The 12,762-nt window shown below is 35.6% G+C and overlaps 1 protein-coding gene and 2 long non-coding RNA genes across 5 annotated transcripts in view; 1 reads left to right on the plus strand and 2 right to left on the minus strand.

Annotated features, from left to right (window-relative positions):
- LOC141380504 (uncharacterized) overlaps positions 1–12,762 on the plus strand; it is a 148,889-nt gene that overhangs the window by 131,969 nt on the left and 4,158 nt on the right. The window lies entirely within an intron of this gene.
- znf385a (zinc finger protein 385A) overlaps positions 1–12,762 on the minus strand; it is a 142,111-nt gene that overhangs the window by 85,420 nt on the left and 43,929 nt on the right. The window lies entirely within an intron of this gene.
- On the minus strand, positions 1,128–4,475 carry LOC147831316 (uncharacterized). The gene is made up of 3 exons (XR_015523713.1): positions 3,298–4,475; positions 2,026–3,253; positions 1,128–1,775 (listed from the first exon to the last, which is right to left on the minus strand). It is a non-coding gene; the product is annotated as an uncharacterized LOC147831316 (long non-coding RNA).

Below are 12,762 nucleotides of genomic sequence, written 5' to 3' on the forward strand. Positions count from 1 at the left end.
TTTTGTCATACCTGCTTTCTGGGATTATTTGTCACCGTTTCTCAAGTCTGCAGACGTACATGGCAAGCTAACCAGAAAAACAGGTAACATCGGAAAAGCGTCCATATGTGGGTAAGCGGTCAGCTGGTAAGCGAGAAAAGGATTGGCATCATACCACCCCATAGTGTTCATTTTAAAGATGAAATGCAGCCATACGTAGCTGTGCGATCTCCAGCAACTTACTGTATATTGGGCTACATTTTCAGAATGAGCGTATGTTGCAATTATTAATTTCTGGTTAAAGGTTCAGAGTAGGTAAGGACTTTTTAATAATGCTTTTCAAAGTCTATTTTGCTCACCAAGACTGAACAAAATCCAATTGGATTTTGAAGTGAAAAGTGAAATGAAGTGAAGTGAAATTTTAAACCTCCTGAGGAAAAAATTGTGAGTACATTTTCATTTCTGGATGAACTATGCCTTTAAGAAATATATTTTTTTTTCTCATGTATTTCTCATTATGTTGAAATACAGTGTCACTTATTTACATTTTGTGCAAGTCCAGATACAGATTTTTTACTAACAAGGCTGCTAAGCAATTTTCATTCCTAGTCTCCCATCTTCATTTCGTATGTGCACTTTTTTCATGGAAAAGCTTTGCTCTTGACCAAGCAACAGCATGAATTTGTAGGCTGAAAAGCAAGGTTAGGCTGGGGAAAAGATTGACACAGCCATGGGAAGCTGAGATTTTTGGTGGCTGCATGAGCATCCTAATTCCCCTCACTTCTCAGAAAAGCAGTAGCATGCTTATGAAGGTCTATACTGTAGTAAGGCTGAAGCAGGTAGTATTGCTGCGATTTTGTGACCTGGAATGTAAATCAACCTTTTCAAATGAATCGTCACACACCAGTCATTGGTTTAGGGATGTTTGGCGTGTGCAACTACAGTAGGTGAACTATATTATTATTATTAATAATAATATTATTAGTTATTATTATTATTATTGTAATTATTAGTGATTCTAAATCAAAATGAGTGTCGCTTCATTATCTGGCTCAAAATATTTTAGCTATTATGAAAAGGTGTATCACACCCATCTCAAATCAATTACAATTTCATTCAGATTGAGCATTTTAATTTTAATTGATTTTAACTGAATGCAACTCCATGTAAACTTATCTTACTCACTGAAGTCTCCCAAAAAGACTGGGAAAAACAAAGGAACTCGGGGACTAGATATTCCTGAGTATCTCAGTGGGCATCCAGTTCACCACTGAAGCTGGAAATGTTTGGCAGTTCAGTACTATACAGGGGAATAATCTCCACATTGAGTCACATCCAAGATAATTTGGGTTGAAAGGCCAGCTAGTTGTGTGGCTAGAGAACTGGTCAAATTTACCATAGTTTGGGTTCGATAGGAAACATTATGTCATCAAACTGGAGAAAGACTACACCCAAAATGTGTAAAGAAGTCAAAGGTGAAGAAAAGATGGCATTATTAAATCAAAATCTTAAATGAATTCACTTGAACAATCATACACTAACCGTAAATTAGCAGCTTTCCGTATTTTGTGATTCATGTTTTTATTTTTTATTTTTTATAATAGCACCTTGATCTTTCGTTCGACAACTTTTAATCTTAAAAAGTTTATTTTTATTGACATTTTTAGTAGTTTAAAGTGATATATTGTCTGGATTTGGTGTTGTATATTATGGTACAAAAACCTTGTAATAAACTGCCAATACATTTTATGTTACTACAGACTAATTTCTCTATTTATTATTTGGTAACACTTTAGCTTAGATCACAATTCATGCTATTAACTGGCTTATTACCTGCCTATTATTAAGTTATTAACTGTTCATAAGTAGTAATAAAGTATGATCTAATTCTGCATCCCTAATCCTACCCAAAACCTTAATCCAACTTCTACCTTAAGAACTATTGTTAAACAGCTAATTAGTGGTTTATTAAGCCAGTGATGTTTGTTAATTGTTTGTTAATACCTTGAATTGTGACCTAAGTGTTATCTATTATTTCTTATACACTATTTTATTTCAAACTATATTAAATGTCAATAAAAGCCACTTTGTTAAACTGTAGAGTTGAAATTTCATAATCGAAAGTGGACAGACCCGAGATCAACATCCCATAATGCAGTTCACAACCGTAAATAAACAGAAAACATTTGCAAATAACAAAATACGGAAATACTTTTTACAGTGTACTAACAAAGGGTTTCAGCGTGCACCCGCCTTAGGGTAGTAAATATTATTACAATAAAGCTAGGTTGAACACAAGATCTGAACAATGTACTGAACAATGTAATTCAAAGCTGTGACATTGCTGTTGTCCTTTCATACTGTATACCTCACAGACACTGGTGCATCATCACTGCAGTACCATTCACTGCATGCTTTTGTATCTAGAGCGATTCTCCCCCGTCACTCTTTTCTTTCAAACTCCTTTACTTCCTCCTTCCTGCATCAACGAACTCCCCCCTCTCTTTCTCTCTCTCTTTCTCTGCAGTAAATGATGATTGAGCAAACAGCAGGCTGAAGAAGGGCTGCAGAGAAGATGGTTATCTGGCCTTCACGTGCTGTGCATCTCAAATCACCCACCCCTCTCCTCATTCCTCTGCTTTTCTTCTCTCTATTTTAAAACCTCCCTTTTTTCCTCCAAAGCTTCGGAGATAAACTGGCAGTGTGAAGCATGTGACGCAGTGTATACATTAACCCCAATCTCCAGCTTACCCAGGAGAGACTGAGAGACGGGGAAGAGGAAAGCGTCCAATGATGGGCTGCTTGTGCACCTGTAGGCACATTTGCAACGCTTCTGTGACTCCGACGTTACTCCTCACAGCTCAAAAGAAGAAGCGAAAGGAGATACAAACTCTGGATGAAATAAAACCTGCAGTGTTGTTTTCTGTCCCATCAAAGACAGATGGCATTTGAGCTGTCACGATGACACAATCTGTAAATGTCTTGAATGGGGGTTCGAAGGGAACTCTGGGACTGGAAGTGGCCTAATGTCTCATATGTCATCTGGTGTTATTGCTTGAGGAGTTGGTCTCGGTTTCATTGAGGGAGAAAAAGCCGTTTGCAGATGAAAGCTTTTGCATAGCTCATCAGGCATTAAGATGGTGCATTTAGATAAGACTGCGACTTCTCTGAGACATACAGAGATTGTTTTCTGTTCGCTGGCTCAAATGCATAATTCATGCCGCTGTGGTCACAATTGCTGTAACCTTTGTAGACGTGCCTACATTTCTTTACTCTTCAGTCAGTCATTCATTCATTCATTCAGTTGTATTAAGTCACCACACCTTAAGATGCAGTAGGTGATTGTCTTCAGAAACATTTCTTGTTGTGCTGATTGAAAGTCTCTTCACATTCCAAAACTAATGATTAAAGTAAATGATCCAAATATATTTATATGTATTTTTATATTCTGTATAAGGTATAAGAATCAATATTGGACTTAGTTTTGCACGCTGTAGGAAGAATGACACCACATCTGCAGTATTGCTGTTAGACAGGTAATGTTTTGTTTTAAAACTAATTTAGTCATGCTGATGCTTTTGTAGATTTTGTTGTTTTATGAATGGATTATATACACAGAAGTGTCGTTCAGCCACTGAAATCTTCCGGCAAAAGATCGATTTAACTATTTTCAGTTTCAAAAGGGACCTTTTACATCATCGATAATGTAGATTTATATTCAGTTTAACAACAAAACATCTGTAAGTAGCGCTTTTCCGCATAGTCTACTTTACTGAGGTGAAGTTGGTTTTATATTCACATTGATGCATTTTTGACAACCTGTGACGCTCTCGCTTTATTGTTTACCATAATACTTTGAATATTCGGTCTGGAATAGCATGTAAGTATGGCTTAGAAATAAGTGTAATTCCTGCACGCTGCCAGCAAACTACTAAGCAAACTACTAAGCATGACATATTGCACATATGTCATGCTAACTACATAACTGAAAACATGCTGGAAATAATACAGTTTTTCGTTGGGAATTGTAGTACTATAAAGTACTATAAAGTTTTCTAATTGGCGAATTACATGAATTCGTGGGTTGTCTGCTGTAATCTTTAAGTTCCATGTGTTCGCCATTTCAGGAGGTGTGGCTTTGGATGGCAGGGGTGGCACTGTGTTTCAAAGATTTTGTGCTAACCGGTTAGCATTTTGGCAGATCACCTACTGCACTTTAAATTAAAGGTTAGTTGGTGATTATTGATGGTATAATTCACCCAAGCTGTTTGAATTTCTTCTGTTGTTTTATGATATTAAAATAAAAATTATAATAATAATGAAAACATTTAAATGAAATAAAAGATTCAAAATAAATAAATAAATACTATCATAAAAACAATAGTCAATTTGATAAAATCAATAAAAATATATAAATATACATATAAACCATTTAGTAAATGATAAATAAAATGTAAAAAGAAATCAAATAAAATGGGGAAAAGGAAATGTAAGCTAAATAAATACAATAAAATAAAAGAGGAATTAAATAAATTCAAATACAAGTAAAACTGAATACAAATAAACATAAAAATGAAAACTACAATAAAACCAACCAACAAAAAATATATTTAAACAAACAAACTAACACATTGATAAATGGTTAATAAATACTTTAAAATTGTTTTTAAAAATTATTTTAGATGAATGCAGTTTTAAAAATACAAATAATCCTAAATGTTAAAAGTAAAAAAAAAAGAAAATGTACAAATGGAAATAATAATTAATACAAATAAAATAAATACAACCAAGTGTCCAAGTTAGCACCAATAAAAACAAGTCAAGTACAAGTTTGAAATGACATGGAAAAAGTGTCATTTTTTAGATGTGATGTACTGTCCCTTTAAGGGTTCGGTGGACTGTATCAAATATACTGAGCAAAGAAGACACTGTGTTTACTGTTTCTCCTTATCTCCTCTGCCCACTCTCACACAGCCATGAAATCAATTTTTCTTCGCAATTAAGAGAAAATCACCACGTTTTTCATAGCAAAAACGAATACCGGCTGCCAGCACTAGAAATTGCAGGAACCTAAAAAACTCTCAGCTTAAACTGGTTTGAAAATCTTGATCTGCTCTGTTTTCCACCTGCAGCGTGAAGGACACTAAAGACAAAGCCATTTGTGGAAATCTTGCGCTCGATTCTATCATGTGGACCATTAAATTGATCTGTATATGTGATCAGTCTTGCGTTGGCTGACACAACAACAGACTACAGACTCCATGAAGTCCCCAGTAACTCTGGCCATAATGGCTTCCGACTACAAATGAAAAGATCAGTCTCCTCTTTTAAATGGCCGTGCATTTGTATTAAGCATTCAGATCTATCACTGTTACAGTTGCTTAGAAATCGCCTCCATCCCGATCAATTAACCCATCTAAAGGGCCAGTTTATCAGCTACAAATAGCCATGTGGTAATTCCCTTCTCAGCCCGACTGGAACAAACAGGACAAGTCAGAGTTTCTGATTCAATGAATATTGATGTGCACCTCTGGCCACCGCTGACATATGTGGGCAACATGGCCGCTGATCCAGAATAATGGCAGGATTCTTCCAGGACTCCAGCAACAAGGTATGGAAGTGGAAACAAATGCGGTGCGCTTGTTTTTGCTCTATTTATCCTGATTTTGATTATTAAGTGTTTGGGTAAACGGTGTGGTTCTGATTTATTTTATTCGGTAGAGATCTGTTAAGTAGTTTAGCATTAATAATTCTGCATTAAGAATAAAAACCTTTGATCTCTTTATTACAACTTTTTTTTAAAGATTTTAATAATGCCCTTAGTGTAGCTACTTTGAGAAGTTTAAAGGAGCTATTATCAAATATATATATATATATATATATATATATATATATATATATATATATATATATATATATATTTGGCTGCAGTAAATTATTTATACACTCTCCGACCACTTTATTAAGTACACTAGACAAACTAGTATTTGTTGGATTGGACCCCCTTTTGCCTTTAGAACTGTTTTAATCCTTTGAGGCATAGATTCAACTGGAAATATTCTTCAGAGATTGTGGTCCACATTAGCATGATCGCATCACACAGTTGCTGCAGATTTGTCAGGTGCAAATCTCCTGTTCCACCACATCCCAAAGGTGCTCTATTGGATCGAGATCTGCTGACAGTGGAGGCCATTTAAGTGCAATGAACTCATTGTCATGTTTAAGAAACCAGTCTGAGGTGATTTGCGCTTTATGACATGGTGTGTCATCCTGCTGGAAGTAGCCATCAGAATTCGGGCACACTGTGGTCATAAAGGGATTGACATGGTCAGCAACAATACTCAGGTTGGCTGTGGCGTTGACACGATGCTCAATTGGTACTAATGAGCCCAAAGTGTGCCAAAAAAATATCCCCCACACCGTTACACCACCACCCCTGCCTGAATCATTGCTACAAGGCAGGATGGATTCATGCTTTCATGCCAAATTCTGACCCTACTATTCAAACGTAGAAATCGAGACTCGTAAGATCAGGGGGCTGTTCCAGAAAGCAGGTTATGTGACATACACGGGTAAGTAGGTGGATAACCTCAACTTTGGTTCCAAAATCGGAGGTAACTTCTGGGTATGTTAAGTAGCCATAGCAACTTACTCTCTGAAGATAACCTGCTCCGGAGCAGGTTATGTTCAGAGAGTAAGTTGCTATGTTCCAGAGTTTGTCTGTTTCAGAGAGTTTACTGAGCATTGCGTGCTCTTTTGATGAGAATATTTATGGATGTGGACACACAGATACAAGTTTTTTTCGTTGTGAGAGGGTTATAAGTGCTTAGTTTTTTTCATAACCAAATTCATAATGTTAATGTATTTAACAAACCTTTTTGAAATCAAATGTGACAAACCGCGGGTCTGCGCTTACCATAAAAAACATTCGGTGCAGCTCTTTGTATTCGCGTCAGGGCAATTTAGCCAACTGTACAATGTGGCAGTAGGACCACCTGTACAGTATGCCTGGCACTGAACTGTTTTTTACACTTTTGTATAGTTCCTTGGTCATACATTACTGCGTATCATTACACAGATGATTCAGAGCACGGGAATAGCGTAGTGGACAGTGCGTCGATAAAGAACAACGGAGCGCACAACGGCGCGAGTTCGAATCTTACTTACAGATCTTGTGTTTTTTCTCTCCTTCTGCACCATCACATTTTTCTGTATAATATTATAAGTGGCAGCTTTGTCTTTTGTAGGAAAATATATCTTTAATTTAAGATGTAGGACGTCGTTCTTATATATACATTCACGCACACACACCTACATTTTTTAATATAATATTTTTTTCAGGGTTTCTAAATGCTATTGTGTGCATTAATTGCAGCCAATTTTAAAGCTCCTTCAGTCACTAAAGGACACTGATAATATAAATTTGTCCAAAGTATAAGTGTGCAGGTACAACTTAATTTTCTATCCTTAATCTTTTGGTGTTTCAACTATTAAACTCATTACTGCTTCCACTTACCAGCTCATCACACACCCCACCTCATCACTATGTTGAGGCTAAATGGCTGATTTTCAGGAAGTAATGATTCAAGTGTATAACACAAATATAGTAAAAAAAAAACTATAAAGCAAATGTTGCTTAACACAATGTTTATTTTTATTATATTTGTATTATAAAATAGAATCATTACTGGGCACTACATTGTTACTTGCTGGAGGACAAAAGATACCCTTTTCTGCCTTATACGATGACACGTACCTGCAGCCTGACCCAGAGGAAATCTCAGTGACCCAAGCAGACAAAACAGATGGAAGAGTGCTAAAAAATATAATTAGTCAAAAAACTGTTTAATCAAATATTTTGATCTGTTCATTTCTTCATTTCCTGAAATAAAATGAATGATTTTGTACACTGCTTTATACATGCACCTTTCAACATGTAACATATTTTTCATATACATTTCTCACCTTAAGTTGATGCTCATGTGACTTTATTTATCTTTGAAGATGGACCTTATACAGCTACTTTAGAATTTAAATATGTAGATAAAAGATTTTGTGATCCAAGAGTAATATTCAAATATGGAAAAGTGCAGAAAATTCTGACACTGCTTGTTAGTTGAGGCAGAAGGAACTTCGTCTGCATGCAAAATAAAAAGAACCTAAAGCTATCTGACAACAATCACTTACAACAGTGACAGAGTGTGTGGTTTAAGTCAAAAACTCAACCACTGATGAGCCTTTATTATAGGACACAGCAGTTAGACAGGCCTCTTTCTATTAGCTGCATGTCAGAAAGAATATTCTAGAGTGTTAAATAAAGAGCTCCAGTAATTAAATATTACCTTTTATGATAATGTTTCTGTGTTTAATGACTTTGGACAGAGTTCTAGCTCCAGAAAGATTACAATTCTATAAGCCTTATTAGTCAATACACATTTTGTGGCCTTAAGAAATTAATGGAAGGAAAATTAAATGCATGAATGGTTACACAACATACTCAAAAAGGATGTTAAAGAGTAGTTTAATTTATCATTACAATAAAATGGAGGGTAGCATGTGTAATTTAATGAACTAATAAATTTTCTTATTATTTATTTTTTATTTTCTTATCTATTTCTTATTCTATATTTCTTTCCTTCGTTGAAGCAGATGTGTAATCTCTGTGTTTAAAACCTCCAGCTTCGCCTCTGTAAAGTGCGTTGACCTTTTTTTCTTACCGTGACTTTCTATGGTGACTCGTGAATTCGGCGATCTACTGAAAATGCCTTAAGGTGTGTGCCGTGCACGCGCATTAACCCGCGGTTATATTCAGGAGGTTGATTTAACTAACTCTTGTCACCTGTTTTGGAACCAACATAATCGCGGTAAGCAGGTTTTGGGTAAATCAACCGAGAGTTTAGGTTTTAGCAGATGGTAAGTTAACCCAGCTTTCTGGAATACCCCCCTGGCAACATTTTTCCAATCTTCTATTGTCGAATTTTGGAGAACCTGTGATGTAGCTTCAGATTCCTGTTCTTAGCTGACAGAAGTGGCACCCGGTGTGGTCTTCTGCTGCTTTAGCCCATCTGCCTCAAGGTTGGACGTGTTGTGCTTTCAGAGATGCTCTCCTGCATACCCCTGCTGTTGCCTTTATATCAGCTCTAACCAGTCTAACCAGAATGCTCTCACCTCTGGCATCAACAAGGCATCTGTGCTCACAGAACATCCGCTCACTGGATATTTTCTCTTTTTCGGACCAATCTCTGTAAACCATAGAGATGGTTGTGCGTGAAAATCCCAGAAGATCAGCATTATCTCCATATACTCCATCAACAACCATGCCATGTTCAAAGTCACTTGAATCACCATTCATTTCTACTCTGATGCTCAGTTTGAACTGCAGCAGATCGTCTTGACCATGTCTTCATGCCTAAATGCATTGAGTTGCTGCCATGTGATTGGCTGATTAGAAATTTGCGTTATGAGCAGTTGAACAGGTGGACCTAATAAAGTGGCCAGTGAGTGTACTGTAAGTAAATAGATAAAGACAAAAAAATAATAAAATGAAAAATTAAGCAAAAAAAAAAAACATTTTATATAATATGATCAATAAGTAATTGGTTTATCTGATAAAAAAAACCCCAAAAAAACTTAAATTTGCAAAAAGTCTAATATTAATTTGTAACCCTGGACCACAAAGTCTTGTTTCACATGTATTATTGGTTTATTTTTCTTTTAGGCCAAAAATCATTACAAAGATCAAGTTGCGTGAATATATTTTCTTCTATTGTAAATGTATCAAAACCTAATTTTTAATTAGGAATATATGCATAATCCAGAATTTCATATACTTTAATCTCTGCCAAATATTGTTTTATCCAAACAAAGAATGCATCAATGGAAACCTTATTTATTCAGCATTCATGTGATGTATTAATCTCTACAAACGTACAGTTATGACTGGTTTTGTGGTCCATGGTCACATATTAAAAATATTAAGTTTTACATTTTAAAAACGTTTCCTCTGCTAGACACTTCAGACATCCTTATTTGTCACAGACTCATAAATCTGTCTCTGTTCTGTTTTTCCGCTCTCCTCTCTTTTATCTCAATCCTCCCGCATGTTGATTTTGCTTTCTCTTTATCAGTCTCCTCCTCAGTCTGTCTCTCTCTGCTGCTATTTAAGGCTGCATCCCATCTCTCGGCAGCAAAGGACACGCACATATAATTTAATGCACCTCGGAGAAGGTCTCCCCGGCTGGACTGTGCTGCACGGTGTCAGAATTCGGGATGCGTATTTTCTTTTTCTCAGGGGGAGAGAAATAGCTGAAAGAGACAGACTGGAGAAGGACTGCATGTACAGGAATGCAGCTCCGCGAAGCTTTTAGCTCTCGCTGTATGACGCTGATATGACGCATCTTTCAAACACATTTCTCACATCATGGGGGTCTTCAGCTTTTCCATTTGTCCCCCTTCACGTGTGTGTTTTTTTTCCCCCTCCGTGTCTGTGACTGCGGCAGAGCAGGGCAGTCAGCTGGAAAATCCACTGATTGTTTCTGACAAAAAATAGAGGGGGCGACGGAAAAAAGATAGATGGTAAAAGAAATTAAAAAGAGAAATTGGATGGAGAGAATAGATGGCCGGTCAATAGCGTTTGAAAAGAAGCACTTTTAGAGGTCAGTGGTTTTGTGATCTGCAGGTGGAGAACAGAAGCATCACACACTGATGTTTCTCCAAAAGGCAGCATTAGTGATGCTCCTGCTTCCAAACAAAGACATGATAATAGGAAAAGCAAATACTGTTGAACTTAAGATTTATGTTGTGCAGCTGTAAGATTCATTGCAAAAGTGTGTGCATTCATATGTGATAAAATAATGAAACAATATTATATACAGAATAACAATATATACAGAATAATCCCATTACATGCATATTCAGAATATTTATTACTATTCCTACAAAAGTTATATGTGTATGATTAAATCCATATGTTATTATATAAATTACAGTGTTACATTTCTTTGTATTTGTGTATAAAAAAACATAATAATCATTCCAATTTATTCCAATTTAACATGCATATTAGTCTACTGTAACTGTTTATTTCAATTTATACCATTTTAGGATTAAAGCAAAGTTTTTTTGACATCCTTTTTCAAAATCCCTGTCTCACTTTCTCATAATGATGAAATCGATCAATACAAATACAATATAGGATATTTAAATAATTATTACAGTGCTTTCCACAGGTTTGAAATATACTTGCATATATTGCTTTAATAATGTGATATATTGCTTTAATAAAATAATGTGATATATTGTTTAATATTGCTTTATTGGCATGACATTTACACTCTCACTCTGACACTGGGGTTGTATCTTTTGAAACGATACACTTTTGTACCTAAAAGGTTCATAGTAATACCCCAAGGATACATATTAGTACCTAAACAGCACAAAACTGTACCTTTAAATGTTATAGGTACTAATATATACTTTTTGAGGTACCAATATAGACCCTTTAAAAAAGTACCACCCTAGTGACAGCTGTAGTACCTTTATTTCTGAGAGTATAGTATTGCAAAAGCATTTTAGATATGGATAAAGTGTGTAATATATTACCATCATTAAATTAATAAAATCTACAGCAAATGAGAAACAAATAACAAAAAAGAAATAAAAAGAGACAATATTAATAAAAATGATAGTTATTACTAGAATAAAAAGTAGATTATTTCAATGAGGCAAAATTAGCTGATTAGCCAATTTTAATGGTGCACACATATTTTGCAGGCAGTAAATCTGAGTCAATTATTAAATTGTTAATCATTTAATGTTTTCCTTGCAGCTCTGCTGGGAAAAAGGTGATGCAAAAACGCACACAAAAAACAGCAACTTTAAGTAAAACCCGAATTCCCGACATTTTAGGAGATTCAGAAACTACGGTTGGATGCATTTTTGCACAAAAGGCGCAGCACGTGAGATTGTCTGAGTGAGTGCTGATGGTTCTCGCGCACACAGAAGCAGCAGTAGGGAACGTGCAGAGCGAGATTTTCCACTGGTTAATTGATCGCGAATGTTTGGCTTTATTGGACGAATGCAAAAAAAGTGTAAAAGGATGATAATAGTATAATTCATATGTCATCACGAAATACACTTGGGCGATTGTTAATAAACATGGATGGCCTGCCTAAGTCTATGTGTGGGAAGCACTGTATTATTTAGGGTATTATTTACAATATTTAGGATATTCATATTTTCATCAGGCTAACAACAATAAAAAGTGAATAATCCTTATTTTCAAGAAATTTAGGTTAAATTACTGAAACTAAACATATGTTATTAAATAGTAAATTTGTCATTTAACTTATTCAAGAATATATTTTATTCAATTTCCATTTAGTTTTGCACACATTTAATGAAAGCAGTTTGAGAGCATTTAGGAGCATTTCATGCCAATTATCTGCAGGAAGTCAGAAACTTTTAGAAAAATTGACTCTCTAAAATCCACTTGTTTCACAAATCTGCTTAGGATATGAGGGACCGGCATCTGTGCTGTGTTTTATTAGATCAAAAAAAGAACGATGAGTTCAGTGCACCTGCCAAGTGCTGAATCAGCGTCACACAGTGCTTCCTCTTGATCTCTTCCATCAAAGATCAATTAATATTTGATAAGCAACTACTCTCTTAACCAAGATCACACTGGCCTAACCTCCCACCTTCAACACATGACAGAAAATCCTGAATCTGGCAGTCTGGAGACCATGGTTCTCCAGTGAAATATATCCTCAAAAGGTTAACGAA

This window comes from Danio rerio, chromosome 23 (genome assembly GCF_052040795.2).
Source record: "Danio rerio strain M-AB ecotype USA chromosome 23, GRCz13ab, whole genome shotgun sequence".
In the NCBI taxonomy this organism is placed as follows: Eukaryota; Metazoa; Chordata; class Actinopteri; order Cypriniformes; family Danionidae; genus Danio; species Danio rerio.